Here is a 16,461-nt window from a genome sequence, read left to right on the forward strand (position 1 = left end):
ATATTCAGATCTCCATAACATAGGAATGGTACCTCATGCTGCATTTATAAGATGAATTAAGATAGTTTTTGTAGGCTTTAAGTGAGAATGGCACACCATGCAGCAGAAGGATCTCAGGAGCGAAGTGGATAGACAAGGAGGAAATATGGCCGGACAGGTGATGAACTTCCTTCCAAAATGATGTTAATTTAGAACCAGTCCAAAATGTGTGGAATACATTTCCTCCCTTTCCTTGACATTTCCAACAATCATTAGATAAAAGTTTGGCCTTGTGCAGAAACACAGGGGTCCTGTACCAGTGGGAAATAATTGTATGTCCCTGTTCTTGAATATTGGCATGTAGGATAATATCACGCAGGCTAAGGCGATACAACTGCTTAGTAGTATAATGAGTCCTATTTATGATCTGAATTTGGGTAATTTTTTGTGTTGCATTAACCGACATAAGAGGAACTGCTTGTAATACTTCTGACCAGTCCTCTTTGGACAGGTCTGGAATATCTTTTTCCCAAGAATCCTTACATTTCAGGGCACATTTCCTAAGAAAATCTGTAAGAAGCATATTGTAACAAATGGAAATATAAGGCCCTGCTTAGTAGAGGCTTGTGAAACCAAATTAAACACTGGTGATGCATTACATTTAAACTTTTATGTCTTGGCCTGTTGCTTCACAGCATGTTTGTAATCTCAACAATTGGAATTGGAGTATACCCTTGGAAGTCAATGGTAGAATCTCTGCCAGTGTATCCAAGAGGGGAATCCTGCCATACTGGCACAACTATCTCCAAAATCTAAACTATTTAACTCTGTTAGCTGGATAGTGTAATGGTTAAGGGCTCTGTCACAGGAGACCAGGGTTCAAATATTGGCTCTTTCAGTAAGCCAGCACCTATTCAGTAGGAGAACCTGGGCAAGACTCTTTAACACTGCCCATAGAGTGTGGCGTTGTGGCTGCAGCTCTGGCGCTATGTCTGCCAGGAGAAAAGTGCGATATAAATGCTGTGTCTTGTCTTGGTAGAGCAATGTTGTGATAAATTGGTGTATAAACAGTAAAGGCTCTTTCACACCAATACATTGTGTTTTAGGGGACGTTAAGGTCTCATAACGTGCCCCTAACGCAACGCATGGTGGTGCTAAAGTTGGACTCTACATAGAGACACGTTATGAGTCTCTTTGTGCTCCGTTTTCGTTCGATACTGGTAGAACAAAAACGGTGCATGCGTCAAAAGACTGTGGAGGCCACGTGTTCGGGACACTCCGCATCACGTGGTTCCGTCAGCCAATTGCTGCACAAAGCGACCGCTCCAGGAAGTAAACACATGACATCACACAGTGCAGTGAATATTAGCCATGTGGCTAGGCACAATAGCGGACTCTCCCCTCCTCCTCCAACATTACTGAGCATGTGCAAACAGTCTAACGCGGCTAAAACCGCGTATAACGCGCACAGCATGCTGCACTTTCGTTGACCATGCAGCGTTACACTGTAACGCAACATGGGCACTGTAAACAGCCCATTGATTTTTCATTACTGTGAGGTGGGCTGCGTTACAGGCTGCTCTAACGTGCACCTGCAACGTCCCACTGTAAAAGCAGCCTAAATCCCTGTATAAATTGCAGAAACTGGACCTTATGCCAGACCTTGTGCATCAAAACCAGTGTGGGCATTTTATGGGACATAGACAGAGCTTTGCCAGCCTTCAGTGCTTCATAAATTGACTTAGTGCCCATCCACTGGTTAAGTAAATCCCTTGTTGCTAGATCACTCCGCTCCTAACCCCCAAGATGTTGTAGCTGAGCAGATAGATTAGGAACAGCCAATCCTCCCTCATCTTTGGGATACTGCAAGGCTTTCAATTTAATCCTAGGCTGTTTCTTGTTCCAAATGAGGTCTCTGAACATTTTATCAAATATTTTGAAAAGTTTCACCGGTAACCACATGGGGAATTGTACAAAAAATATAAAATCATCTTTACCAGATTTACTCTGGCCATAATAGATAGGGAGTTTTAACCAAGCCTTAATTTTAGATAGAGATCTATCTAAAAGAGAACAATATTTAAGTGTTCAAATAGAGCTGAATCCCTTGAAATTTGTATTTCCAAGTATTTACTTTCAATAGTTTTTTTATTAAAATATAACATATTTGGGGTGTGGCCTAGTGCACAAGGAAGACATATGTGTAGAAGCTCCCTGTCCGTGCTGCTTAAATTGGCTCATTGCATTGCCTAAAAGCACTTTTGAGGCTCACTAAGATGGAGAAGATGCAGCTGGAGCTTGATCTGAAAAACAAGAGAAAGAAGAGAGGTCTGCGGCCACAGAAACTGACCATATACTTAACTGAGCGGGTCTCGAGGCCTCCCCAGCATCCACAAGATGGCGCCGGCTCAGAGCAGGACAACGCACTCCAAACTCATGGCGCACAGCCTTACAGAGGCTTCCGCATTGACATATGCCGATCCCACAGAGCCTTCATCATCTGATGGGTCACCCACAACTCGGAGCACTGTGAAAACGAAGCCATGCAAGGGGAAAATGCCGGACACTTCAGAGCAGGTAAGGGCAAGCTCTGCCATCAGCTCCCACCTTCCCCCAGACACTGCACTCTACCCCCAGGCCTCATTTAAGGCCTTCCCAGCCACCTATCAGGCAGCCTCACAAGCTTATATAAAATGTACACTGCAATCTTTTCAGACATCCCTAATGGCAGACATATCAGTGCTTCACAAAAACCTTGAAGGGTAAATAGCTGAATTGGGAAGCAGATTAGATGTCACAGAGAACAAGATATCAATTATTGCCAGGGAACATAACAAAATTATTGACTCAACAAATGCTCAGTCTGATGACATCCAATGGCTAAAAAATAAAGCTGCAGACTTGGAAGACAGATGCAGAAGAAACAATTTAAAATTCAGGAGGTCTCAGAACAGGATGGTACTGAGGAGCTTTGGCCATACATTACAGATCTGATAGAATTGGTCCTACCCACTGCATCTGATATTGAAGTTTTTCCAGATAGCGTACACAGGCTTCAGAAACCATCATTCCTCCCCGCTTCTGTACCAAGAGATATACGTTTTTCCTGCACATCCAAGTGGAACCGCCTCTTCCTAGACCTACTAAAACCTCCTCATATTGCAAGATTGCAATGGAATGGCACTCTCCAAACTACTAGCAGCCGACAGGAGTGATTCTCCCATGTGATGTAATATCTGCATTTCTGGTGCTATTTGAGGCTTTTTCACATTGATTGTAAAAATGACTTACAATAACAGGAGGTATACTATTCTTTATAACAGATAGACTGCTACTTAAAAGCATAAAAGATAATAAAAAGCTATTTTACAAAAAAAAAAAAAAAAAAAAAAAGAAGCATAATAGATGCTAGTGTAGGCCAAATGTTATGGTCGGACCATGTCCCAATCTTTTTAACAATAATAATGGGCCCTGCGGTCCCAACATACTTGTATAATCAATGGCGACTCAATGCATCATTTCTACATGACACAGAAATATGTGCGCAATTGGCTAAAAATGTCAGTGAATTTTTATACCTAATTTGTTCCCCAGAAGTAGGTATTGCTACAACATGGGCAGCTTATAAGGCCTATATAATAGGCTTTTTTTATCAGGGTGGGCACACAAAAAAAGTAATAATAATGGCCTCCTTCACACCAGCAGCTCTTCAATAATGATACTGGACCATTGCTTCATACAGTTTATACAGTTTACCTCAACAAACAATAATACAAGCTCATTGCGCAGCTTGCTAAAAACAAATGTACTTTATTGAGCTATTGCACTCACGTTTAAGAGAAGTATCAGAAAAGCATGTGGAGTACATGAACAGGCTCCCCACCCCCTCATGCTACCTCCCGGGCTGGCCGCCGCTCTGTTAATCGGGTCCCGAGCCGGCTCATCCACCACTAGTCCTCACTCTTCACGTGTGCCCTCACTTCCGCATGTGGAATTAATGTATTAATGTTGATGATGCACTGGGGAATGAGGGGAACAGACAGGAAAATACCTTAGAGCAGTGTTCCCCAACCCTGTCCTCAAGGCCCACCAACAGTGTTTTGTGGAAATCCTCAAAGGTGGTTAATCGACTCTGCTGAGACACTAATTACCTCACCTGTGAATGTTTGTGGTTTTCTACAAAACATGTACTGTTGGTGGGCCTTGAGGACAGGGTTGGGGAACTATGCCTTAGAGGACAATTTTAGAAAATTGCAGCATAATATGGTAAAGGAACAGACTACTTAGTGGGACATTGCTATATTAACTGCTTGCCGACCGCATAATGCAGATGGGAGTGGCCGCGGCGGCAGCCCCAGGACCGCCTAACGCTGATCGGCGTAAAGTCCTGGGGCAGCAGTTTGCAGGAGATCATGTGCAGGCTGCATGCGCATCTCCTGCTTGGTGGGTGGAGCTGAGCTCCGCCTTCAGTCTCTGAGCGGTGGTCCAGGCTCGGAAGACTGTTACACGGCAAAACTGCAGTGTATTTACATGTACAGCGCTGCGATCAGCAGCAGCGCTGTACTGGGGACAGCCGTGTGACATGGCTGTCCCCCTGGGGGACAAGAGAGCGATCGGCTCTCATAGGCAGAAGCCTATGACAGCCGATCGCCATGATTGGCCGGCTGGGGGGAGGGAAGGATTGTAGAAAAAAAATAAATAAAAAAATAGTACTAAATATTAAAAAAACAAAAACAAATATTAAAAGAAAAATAAACACAGGTTGGGCTATCAGACCCCACCAACAGAGAGCTCTGTTGGTGGGGGGAAAAGGGGGGGGGGGGGAATCACTTGTGTGAAGAGTTATACGGCCCTGCAGCTTGGCCTTAAAGCTGCAGTTCCAATTAATTAAAAAATAGCCTGGTCACTAGGGGGGTTTAACACCATGGTCCTCAAGAGGTTAAACAAATATGCCTCAATAGGGTACGTCCCAAAAAAATTTAGGTGGGACATTTTGCCAGATGATGGGGAAGAGAATGAGATTAACAACAAAGAATGGGAAGAAAATTTAACTGTGTGGGCTGCTTATGGTAAAATTAAGTATTAAAAAGAAAACTGTGAGATTAGATAGGATTGCTAAAGAGATAAATGAGATAAAAACCAAGGTGGACCCCTAAAAGGAAAGGGAGGAATATACAAAACTATCACAAAAACTTTGTGATTCCCTCACTCAGTCTGAAAAAAAGTATTATTGAGGACAGAAAATTTAGGTACAAAAAGGATCTTGAAGCTTTCTCAAACAAGACAGAATATAGATGTCAGAATCTGAAAAAGAAGAAAGTGGTGATACAGGAACCACCAGTACAGGTGGATACAGAACCTGAATACTATGTGCCTAGAACTCCAAATAAATATTTCGTTTAAAAAGAAGGCCCAAACTCAAGAGCTAACAACCTTGACCCTTACAAACCTCTACCTCTAAAAAAAAAACCTCTAGTTTTAATCCACAAACTAATAGCAAAGCCATAGATATCTTTAAGAGAATGGTGGAAGCAGATATTAGGAAGATACCAGAAGGGAAATACAATGGAGAGAGGGATATTGCAAAAGAAATGTTGGAAAGTGTTTTGGGGTGTATTTTTACACATACCCATGCTGGGTAGGAGAAATATCTCTGTAAATGGACAATTGTGGGTAAAAGAAAAAAAAAAATCAAAAAATTGTTATTTACAGAGATTTCTCCCACCCAGCATGGGTATATGTAAAAATACACCACAAAACACATTATACTACTTCTCCTGAGTACGTCAATACCACATGTGTGGCACTTTTTTGTACCCTAACTGTGCTAAGGGGCCCAAAGTCCAATGAGCACCTTCAGGCTTTACAGGGGTGCTTACAATTTGGCACCCAACCCACTTGCCAGGACAGTTAACAAACCCCACAAATGACCCCATTTTGGAAAGAATACACACTAAGGTATTCCATGAGGGCCATGGTGAGTTCATAAAAAATTGTATTGTACCGTCGTACAATCAATCAATGTGGATGAAAAAATATCTGCCAAAAAAATGTGAAAAAAAAGAGGGGAAGGTGTCTGCTAGGACATAGGAGCTGCCACCCAAAAACGTCCACCCACTCAGCTCGTATGCCCTGGCAAACCCGATTTATCCAGTCACACCGATCGATGTGGATGAACAAATCATTGCCAGAGTTCTTTTTTGATATAAAGTGCTTGCCAAAGCATAGGAACTCCAACACCGCCCCTCAGCTCATGTGCCTCGGCAAACGTATCTTTTTTACTGCGGAGAAGAAATCTCGTTCTGCAGCGCTGCATGCTCCAATTTTGTGTAACCTGACAGACGTGCAATGCTTCTGTCAGGATGCACCATCAGTGCTGCAGCTTGTTGGTCAGTCGCTCGGTCCACCTGGAAGGGTAATGGATGACAAAAAAAAACAAACAAAAAAAAAAAAGCAAGCAGCAAAGCAATAACTTCATTAACATTTATAAACTTCTACAAACAAAACCTTGATATTGTGAACCAAACATTAACTTTTTTGCTCACCGTTTTTTTTGTTTTTTTTTTAACTTGCCTTCCGAGGACAAACCTCTCCTCCCCCATGGGACAATGTGCAAAGTGCAAATCGCACAGAGTTGTGGTGAAGTACATTACGCATTTTGTCCCAAGTGAAAGGAGAGGTTTCTGGCAGCCCTGTGTATTAGGGTCTCTCGAAACCAGATGTTTGGTTTCACACTGCATATTGGCATATCCGGTGGGTCGAGCCCGCCGCACCGTTTCGCCCAAAACAGACCTTCAGGGAATACCACAAGAGTAGCATTCGGCCTAGTAATGAACTGCGTCGCCATAGACTAACATGACTTCCGGTGCCGACCTAAATTGCCGCAGAAGCCACGCAGTAAAGTAGGCATGCACTAGCGTTAAGTCAAGCACTTCCGGCATAGGGGGGGGAGGGGGGGACCGCAAAGTGTGACTTTCGTTAGGCAATTTGCCCTAACGCATCGCAGCAGTGTGAAATAGCACTGAGAGACCCTTGTGTGCCTACTGCTGTGTCTGGAGTTCCCTACTCTCTAATAGTGTACCTGCTCGTGGTACCTCTCAAAACACTCCCCTAGGCATAGACCAGGCTGGTCAGGACAGGTGGGACAATTCGACAGTGGTGTCACGCCTTATTCCAGCCCTGCTGCAGACACGACAACGTTTTCTTCGGATTCGGTGACCTCGGGTACTCGGAATCGGATAGGCGTAATGCCTTCCATGCAGCCGGCTAGTTGCATCTGGGGGTTGGGCCACGGCACCTCCTGGATACAGGAGTTCCATAACGATCTGTTTCTGAAATTGAAGAAACGATCCAGTTCTCCCAGCCTTACTGTAGAGAACAAAGCTTTTGTAAATTGCCAATTGAATGAGGTAAAAAGACACTTTTTTTTATACCAGCGTCTTGTTTTCCGGGAAATTAAATAGAGCGCTAACCTCTGGTCATTGAAGTCCACCCCTCCCATGTTAGTATTATAGTCGTGGACGACAAGGGTTTTTTCAATTACCTCAGTTCGCAGTTGAATTTCGATTGTCGTGTCTGCGTGAATGGTGGACAGAAAGTAAATGTCCCACCTGTTCTACCATTTCACCACAAACAGGTCGTCAGCACACAAGGCGGCCCTCTGCCCCGTTGAAGTCTGGTGGTAATGAACTGTTGGGGGAAGCCCCGGCAACTAGGCCGCACGGTGCCACACCATCGGATTCTTTCTATTTTTAAGTGCTGAAAGAGGGCCACACTTGAGTAATAATTGTCTACATAAAGATGGTACCCCTTCTGGAACAAGGGTGACACCAAGTCCCACACAACCTTTTCACTGCTCCCCAGGTAGTCAGGGCATCCAACCGGCTCCAATTTTGACTCTTTTCCCTCATAGACCCTAAAATAAGATATATAGCCTGTGGCCCTCTCACAGAGCTTATACAGTTTCACCCCATACCGGGCGCACTTGCTTGGGATGTACTGTTTGATGCGAAGGCGCCCGGTAAAATGTATGAGGGACTCATCTACGCAGATGTCCTGTTGAGGGGTATAAGCATCTGCAAATCTGGATGACAGATATTCTATGAGGGGCCGAATTTTGTGGAGCCGGTCATAAGCAGGGTGGTCACGTTGATGACAGGTTTCATTGTTATTGAAGTGCAGGAAGCGCAGGATGTTCTCAATGTTCTCAAATCGTGTCCTGGGCATGGCAGCAGCGTACAAGGGAACGTGATCGGCCATGTACCTGTACGCCTCATCATCGGAATACCCCTTTTTTGCCATGGTGGACTGATAAATGTAGGGGGTATTAGTCTGAGACTACCCAGAAAAAAGAGCACCTACCTAGCAAAAGGGTGTACTTGAGGAGTAGAAAGCTGTGGACACTGAGTTTTGATAAAAACAAACAAACAAAAGTGATCTTCACCGTGCCACAGCTATTGTACGGTGTTTTTTTTGCAGTGATCAGAAAAAAAAATTCTGTCACTGCGGAAGGGCGGGCTGAACGCAAGTGCAGGCGAACAATCAGGCCTGATCGGGCTAACACTGCGTTTTTTAGTGGATCCTAGCGACCCTAATATAGATCTATCTGCGATCAGTAATGATCGCTTACAGATACTATATAGTACCAATGTTGATTAGCGACAGTGATGACGTTAATTAGTGACTGTGGTGCAGTGGGCTGAGCACTAACTGACACTAACAAAGGGGCTTAGCTAACTGGCCTAACTGGTAACACAGTGATACTAAAAAAGTGACAGTTTTCAGTTTTTAGATCACTAGGATAGTGACAGGGGGGTGATCTGGGGTGTGTGGGTGTTTGTGGTGGTGGTGGGGGGGGGGGGGGGTTGGGTGGCGAGTGGGGAATCAGAGGCAATCAGAAACAATCATAGGACAATCAAGGCCAATCACGAGAAAACAAAGCCAATCACAAGGTAATCAAAGGCAATCACAGGGCAATCGCAGGCCAATCACAGGGCACTCAAATCACGGGACAATCAAAGCCAATCACAGGCCAATCACAGGGCAATCATGGGACAATCAAAGCCGATCACGGGACAATCAAATACAATGTCAGCCTAATCAAATACAATGTCAGCACAATCAAATACAATGTCAACACAATCAAATACAATGCACTGGGAAGGTGATTGGGGGGTGTCTGAGGGCGATCTGAGGGTGTGCGGGGTTGATTAGGTGCCCGCACGGGGTAGACTGGGTCCTGATCTGATGGGTGGCAGACACAGGGGGTGACGATGGGAGATCAGTGAGGGATTACAGGGGAGAATAGATGTAAACAATGCACTGGGGAGGTTATCAGGAGGGGGGGTCTGAGGGTCTGGGTTGGGTGATCAGGATCAACTTTGGGACAGTTTAGGGTCTGCTCTGATGGGTGGTGGTGACAAGGGGTGATAGACAGGTGATAGATAGGTGATAGACAGGTGATTAGTGGATAAGGCAGATGTATACAAATGTATACAGTATATAGTAGGTGGTCTGGGGGAGGGGGGGTGATCAGGGGACCCTAGGGGGCAGTTAGGGACCTAATCTAGGGGATAGCATTGACAGTTAGTGACAGGGAGTGATGGGTTTTTAGGTGGGTGCTTGGGTGCAAACAGTGGTGTGCTGGGGTGAGCAGGGGGGGTTCTGAGGGCTAGGATGGGCGATCTGGGGGTCTGGGTGGGCAAAAGTGTGTGTGTTTGTGTGTGTGTCTGATAACTTACAAGGCTGCGGTCCTCTCTGATGGTCGCATGACAAAGTGACCATCAGAGGAGGAGGCAGCCTATATAATAATTTGTTACATAAACAAAGTGTATTATACACTTTTCATTGGCTCGATCGGCGCATTTGAAACCCGCAGGCGCTGCTAATTGGCCGGCGGGTTATCATGCCTGGTGGGCGGAGTCAGTTGCCGGCGGCAAGTGGTTAATTGTTTTATTGATGAAAGCTAGTATCTGGGCCACTTTATTTCCTATGGGAATGATGTATGGGTGGACTGTGACGGCTCTAACTGTGTGAGCCCATTCTATTCCCAAGTATCATTGAAGTGTATGAGTGGGTGTGTTTTGTTATTTATCTGCAGTTTAGGAATACATATTGGTATTTGTATTGCTGTAGGGAAAGCCAATATATGTATGTACATGTAACCAGGGCCGGCGCTATCATAGAGGCAAAGGGGGCAATTGCCCCAGGGCCCCAGAGCTTGTAGGGGCCCACAGTGGCTACAAGAAAAAAATTCAAATCGACCTTATAGTTTTTGAGAAAATCGATTTTAAAGTTTCAAAGGAAAAAAAATACACATTTAAAAACCTGCTGACTTTAATGGTTAATAGCAAATCCACCTTAAATGCTAGAAACCCTAAATTTGCAGGGTATGTTAAGGAGATCATTGGGAATAAGAGGACATTTTGTTTTTCAAAAATACCTTATAGTTTTTGAGCAAATCGGTTTTAAAGTTTCGAAGGAAAAAAGTATACTTTTAAATGCGGTAAATGTCACTTTTAGTAGCAAACCTAACGGTAGTGTAATTTTACATGCATCAAAAGAAAGAGCAATACATTTCCTGTTGGGGTTTCCAGGGGGTCCATACGCAGCCGCAGCGCTTTGGCCAGGGATCGCTATACAGCCACAATATGGCTGTATTATTATTCTTATTATTTATTGTATTTATAAAGCGCCAACATATTACGCAGCGCTGAACATTAATTTAGGTTACAGACAATATTTAGGGGTGACATACAGCAATATGACAATACAGGAATACAAGAGAACCAGATCACACAGCACAGTATGAGTACCAGGTAATGCTTAGTCAGTCACTGGATGGAGCATGGAGATTAGGCAAGTTAGGTTCACTCAGATGCATAGCATGGGTTCACAGTAATGGAGGTGCATGATCAGGTAGGACACAAAAGGAGGAGGACCCTGCCCAAAGGCTTACAATCTAGAGGGAGAGGTAAGGACACGAACGGTAGGGGACCAGTGTTCAGCTGTAGGTTTAGAGCACTTGTGAGGGGTAGTAGGCCAGAGTGAAAAGGTGAGTTGTTTTGAGGGCTTTCTTGAAGATGTTTGAAGGAGGGGGCTGCCCTAATGGGTGGAGGTAGGGAGTTCCATAGTGTTGGAGCAGCTCTTGAGAAGTCCTGGAGGCGTGCATGGGACTGGGTGATGCGGGGGGCGGTTAGGCGAAGTGGGGGGCGGTTAGGCGAAGTTCATTGGAAGAGCGGAGTGAGCGGCTAGGTGTGTACCTTTGAGTAAGATTGGAAATGTAGGTTGGACAGGTTTTGTGGACAGATTTGTAGGTCAGACACACTATCTTGAATCTGATTCTGGACTGGATAGGAAGCCAGTGGAGGGATTCTAGGAGGGGATCTGCCGTGGTGGAGCGATGCAAGCAGTGGATAATTCTGGCTGCCGCATTCATGATGGACTGCAGTGGGGCTGTTCGGGTCATAGGGAGACCAGACAGCAGGGCATTGCAGTAGTCAAGGAGGGAAATTATGAGGGCATGGATGAGGAGTTTGGTGGTGGCAGAGGTCAGGAAAGGGCGAATCTTACAGATGTTACGAAGGTGGAAGTTGCAGGACTTTGTGAGGTTTTGGATGTGGGAAGTGAAGGAGAGTGCGGAGTCCAGGGTGACACCTAGACAGCGGGCTTGAGAGGTAGGGCGAATGGTAGTGTAGTTAACAGTGACATGCACATCTGGGAGGTTCATGGATGGCCGGGGTGGGAAGATCATAAATTCCGTTTTGTCTAGATTTAGTTTCAGGAACCTAGCGGACATCCAGGAGGAGATGGCTGATAGGCAGGAGGAGACCTTGACCATGGTAGTGGTGGATATGTCAGGGGTGTCGAGGTAGATCTGGGTGTCATCTGCATACAGATGATAGTTAAAACCCATGGAGGAGATAACCTTGCCAATGGAGGATGTGTATAGAGTGAACAGTAGGGGGCCAATGACCGAACCTTGGGGGACTCCCACCGAGAGGTGGTTGGGGGTGGACGAGGACTCATTGAAGGTGGTCGTGAAGGAGCGGTTGGAGAGGTAGGATGAAAGCCAGAACAGGGCGAGATCGTGAATGCCCATGGACTGGAGGATCTACTGTGTCAAAAGCTGCTGAATGGTCAAGGAGGAGGAGAATGGATTATTTACCTTCAGCTTTAGCTAAGGCAAGCTCGTTGAAGATCCCTGGCATTTTTTCCTATTTTCCTAATTTTTTTTTTATGTTTAGAGTGTGGGAATGTTTTTTTTTTTTAATTATGTGGGGTCCCCCCTCCTGAAACTTTTTAACCCCTTGTCCCTCATGCAGGCTGGGGTAGCCAGAATGTGGAGTCCAACCGATTGGGGCTTCACACCCTGACTATAACAGCTGCGAAAAAAGGTCCCTTAATGCCGAATTTTGTTCTGGGGTATCTGTTGGGGGGGGGGGGGGCAGGTTTATTTTGCCCTGGGGCCCCATTGTTGCTTAAACCGGCCCTGCATGTAACGATTGATGTAGCACACAGACGTCTGATTATTGGGTGATCTGCAGAATCACCAATAATTCAGACACTATACCTGATTATGTGGTGATCTGCAGTATCACCAATAATGCAAGTATAGAAGGCTGAGAAACAAAGGTGTAAACTGTTTGGTTCAACAGTAGATTAAATGGATAGATCTGACCAGAGAAGCTGGTGAGTACTATCTGAAACAGTGCTAGACCTCACCAGGGGAGCTGGTGGGTACTAGCCGCAACAACAGTGCTAGCCCTCACCAGGGGAGCTGGTGGGTACTAGCTGCAACACAGTAGAATAAATAATAGGTCTTACCAGAGGAGCTGGTAAAGTACTAACAGCAAGAGTGACAACAAGGTTTGGCTAAACCTTACCAGAGGAGCTGGTAAGGTACTATCAGCACAAGCAACTGAATAGTTTAACTAGACCTTACCAGAGGAGCTGGTAAGGTACTATCAGTCACAGGAGCTGTATAACTTAAACTAAACCTCACCAGAGGAGCTGGTGGGTATTTAGTCAAAAGAGCACCTCACCAGTGGCAAGGGCCCACTGGTGAGTAGAGAGGTCAGACAGGCAAGGTTTGGCAACTGAGAGGCAAATACAGTACAGAAACGTGAGGCAGAAGAATAGTGAGATATCAGGCAGAGGTTCAGCAACTAAGGTCAGATAGGCAGAAGTACAGAATCGATAAGCAATAGCAAGGTCGGAGTATAGCCAGAATCATACACAGGTAATCAGTAATACAATAGTCCTAGTCTTGTGTGAAATCCCTGGTTTCCTCCCAGATCAAAGCACACCGGATACTAGTCTAAGGTCTGAGCGCTAACACGGGTGTATTCGCAACAGCAGACAAGTTGCAAATGAGAAGTGAAGGCTTAAGAAGCCGAGGAGAGCTTACAGCCGCGCCCCTTACCAATCAGCCAATCCGAGCGGCGTGAGTCACCCCCGACGTCAGCCGACCGGCAGGTCAGCTGACGCGCCTTCTTCCAGCATAAAGGTCCTGTCTCCGCGCGCGCCCGCGCGATACAGCGACCCTATGAGCACGAGACAGTACCGTTCCCGGTGTGCTAGACGCCGACGGAATGGATGAGGCCTGTGAACAGGGAACAAAGGTGGCTGCGGGTATACCTTGCGTGTCCGCAGCCGCCATAGTTGCAGATGTTACAGTACATCTGTGAATAATGCAGAGATGGTATGCATTTGTCATTCCACATACATGCATGATGATCTATTGTAGGGCAAATTTTTAATGATGTTTATATAAGCAGCTAGTATGTATTTTAACTATGTAGGTATAATTTGAAAAACAAAAGTTTGCTTTCCTAAAACAGAAAGAATTTGCGATAATTCAGGTTGGAGTGAGCTTGAGATGTCTCCCAGTGCAACACTGCTGAATATATGCAAATTAACCATTGTACCCTTAGAAGCTAAACACACCTCGAGAACCGCTGGAATGCAATGATGTGTCAGCTTGTTAATTTGTACAGAGCCATAATAATCCAACATGCATACAGACTGTTTCGGATTGTTTGATCCTCATCAGTGCATGGCATGGATTAATTTGGCTCTATGGAGTAGGGCTTGTAAATCCGAGAGGTACAGACTAACCAGCAAGCTCATGGTTAATTTGCATATATTCAGCAGTGTTGCACTGGGAAACATCTCAAGCTCACTCCCACCTGAATTATCGCAAATTCTTTCTGTTTTAGGAAAGCAAACTTTTGTTTTTCTTAACATCTTAGTAAGGGGGCTTTTAGGACCATTGTAGTCCCTTACACACTCCAATGAGTTCTGGGTCACCATGAGCTTTCTGGTTAGTCTGTACCTCTAGGTATAATTTGTATTGTATTTTTTGTATTATAATTTTGATTATGCTAATAAATTGTATTTATGTACAGTATGGGCAATGTGTAAGTGCGAGCTCCTGGGATATGGAGCGCATAAATGAGGTGAGGTGTGGAACGCACGGCGCCGGGATAACCACAAACATTGGGGAGGAGCGATCAGACGACATATGTAGACACAATCCGCATGGTATATACACAAACAAATGAGCACTACCATAATTGTGCATCTATGTGCACCCCAATTGTGCCCTGTGGCAGTCGAACATATATTAACCTCCTTGGCAGTATTGACGAGCTCAGCTCGTCAATGACCGCCGGAGGGCGCCGCTCAGGCCCCGCTTGGCCGATTTTGACAATTTTTTTTAAAAACACGGAGCAAGCACTTTGCTTGGTGCGTGTTTCTCAGATCGCTGCCGATCCGCCGCTACCCGACACGAAAGAGGGCCCCCCACCGACCCCGTGCGCAGCCTGGCCAACCAGTGCCAGGTAGCGCTGAGGGGTGGATCCGGGACTCCTGATGACGTCATCACGATTGTCGCCATGGCAACGGGGGAAGCCCTAAAGGAAATCCCGTTCAGAACGGGATTTCCGGACGAGTCTTCACACCGGCGGCGATCAGAGACGCTGGGGGGACGCCACAGGGAGGGGGTATCATGTAGCTAGCGCTAGGCTAGCTACAGGATTTAAAAAACAAAAATTGGTGCTGCGCCGCCACCCTGGCGCATTTAATAGAACGCCAGGGTGGTTAATGCACGCCTCAGAAGCAGCCAATAGCTGCAACTGCACAAGGCATCTCCCCGGGCCCCCCATGCATCTCTTTTCTGGTAAACAGGCGCTTTTCACACTATTACAGCATATCCGTGTTTGCTAACTTAGACAGGGTTGGAAGGAGAGGGAGGAATCCCTGATCATATATTGAGGGATTTGTGCACATATATGTGGATTTTTTTTGCCTGTATCTTTGTATTTATTTGTTTTTGCACATTTATTGATTGTTAAATATGGGGGACCTGTGTGCATGCGCACACCCACTGGTTTATGTGTGGGGGTGGGCATGCGCATATGTGCTCCTTTTTGGCGCAGCTTTGAGAGGTTTTTTTGCTGAATATCTCTGCACTGACAGACAGTGATGTCACATTGGATTGTTTGATGCACATATGCGTGTATGCGCACGCCCGCATTTTTTCCCCTTTTTTTCTTTTTTCTTGTTATTAGGCACTGACACTTACTGTATTAGCACTTAAAGCACTTTATAGAGTTTCTCATGATCACATGCGGTGCCTGCAGTGACCGGAGAATCAGAGATTAAATTTGTATTTATTAACTATTATTATTATTATTATGGGTGGGGGTGAATATCAATAATAATTGGCAGCCTCTGGGAGTCTTTTATATGCTTTTTAATGGTTTTTAATGTACCTAGCATGTTGTAATAAACATAGTTTTTCACAAGAGATCTGACTTAGTGGTGATTTACAGAGATTTATATTTGTCCAGGATGGCTTTCCCTTTTTTTATCAGTGGTACAATCCGCATGGTGGCCCCATCCCCTGAATGAGTCACACTGGTGATGAAATCGATTGGGAGAAGCCACATGCGGAAGTGAGGTCACATGTGGAGAGTGCGGACTAGCGGGGGATGAGCCGGCTCGGGACCCGATTAAAAACAGAGCGGCGGCCAGCCCGGGAGGTCGCACAGGGGTGTGAGCCCGTTCATGTACTCCACATGCTTTTCTGATACTTCTCTTAAACGTGAGTGCAATAGCTCAATAAATTACATTTGTTTTTAGCAAGCTGCGCAATGAGCTTTTATTATTGTTTGTTTGAGGTAAACTGTATGAAGCAATGGTCCAGTATCATTATTGAAGAGCTGCTGGTGTGAAGGAGGGTTGCGGGCGAGGGAAGCCCATTAATGCCCCAAAAGCGTCATATGGCCTATGTAATCCAGGCCCTCTACTGCTGGTGAGTGAGGATCTCACAGGGTGATACTGGTGGAGGTGTAGCGGATTGACAGGCAATTATATTAAGGCCTAGTCCACACTAGGTCCGGAAACGTATCCGTGGCTGCGTTTTTCAAACCGGATGAAAAACGGAGTCCCGGATACTAATGTTGATAATAGCAGCCA

The 16,461-nt window shown here is 45.5% G+C and overlaps 1 protein-coding gene across 1 annotated transcript in view; it reads left to right on the forward strand.

Moving 5' to 3' along the window:
- LOC137519344 (protein C-mannosyl-transferase DPY19L1-like) overlaps window positions 1-16,461 on the forward strand; it is a 1,198,743-nt gene that overhangs the window by 138,573 nt on the left and 1,043,709 nt on the right. The window lies entirely within an intron of this gene.

The sequence above is a fragment of the Hyperolius riggenbachi genome, chromosome 5 (assembly GCF_040937935.1).
Source record: "Hyperolius riggenbachi isolate aHypRig1 chromosome 5, aHypRig1.pri, whole genome shotgun sequence".
NCBI lineage: Eukaryota > Metazoa > Chordata > Amphibia > Anura > Hyperoliidae > Hyperolius > Hyperolius riggenbachi.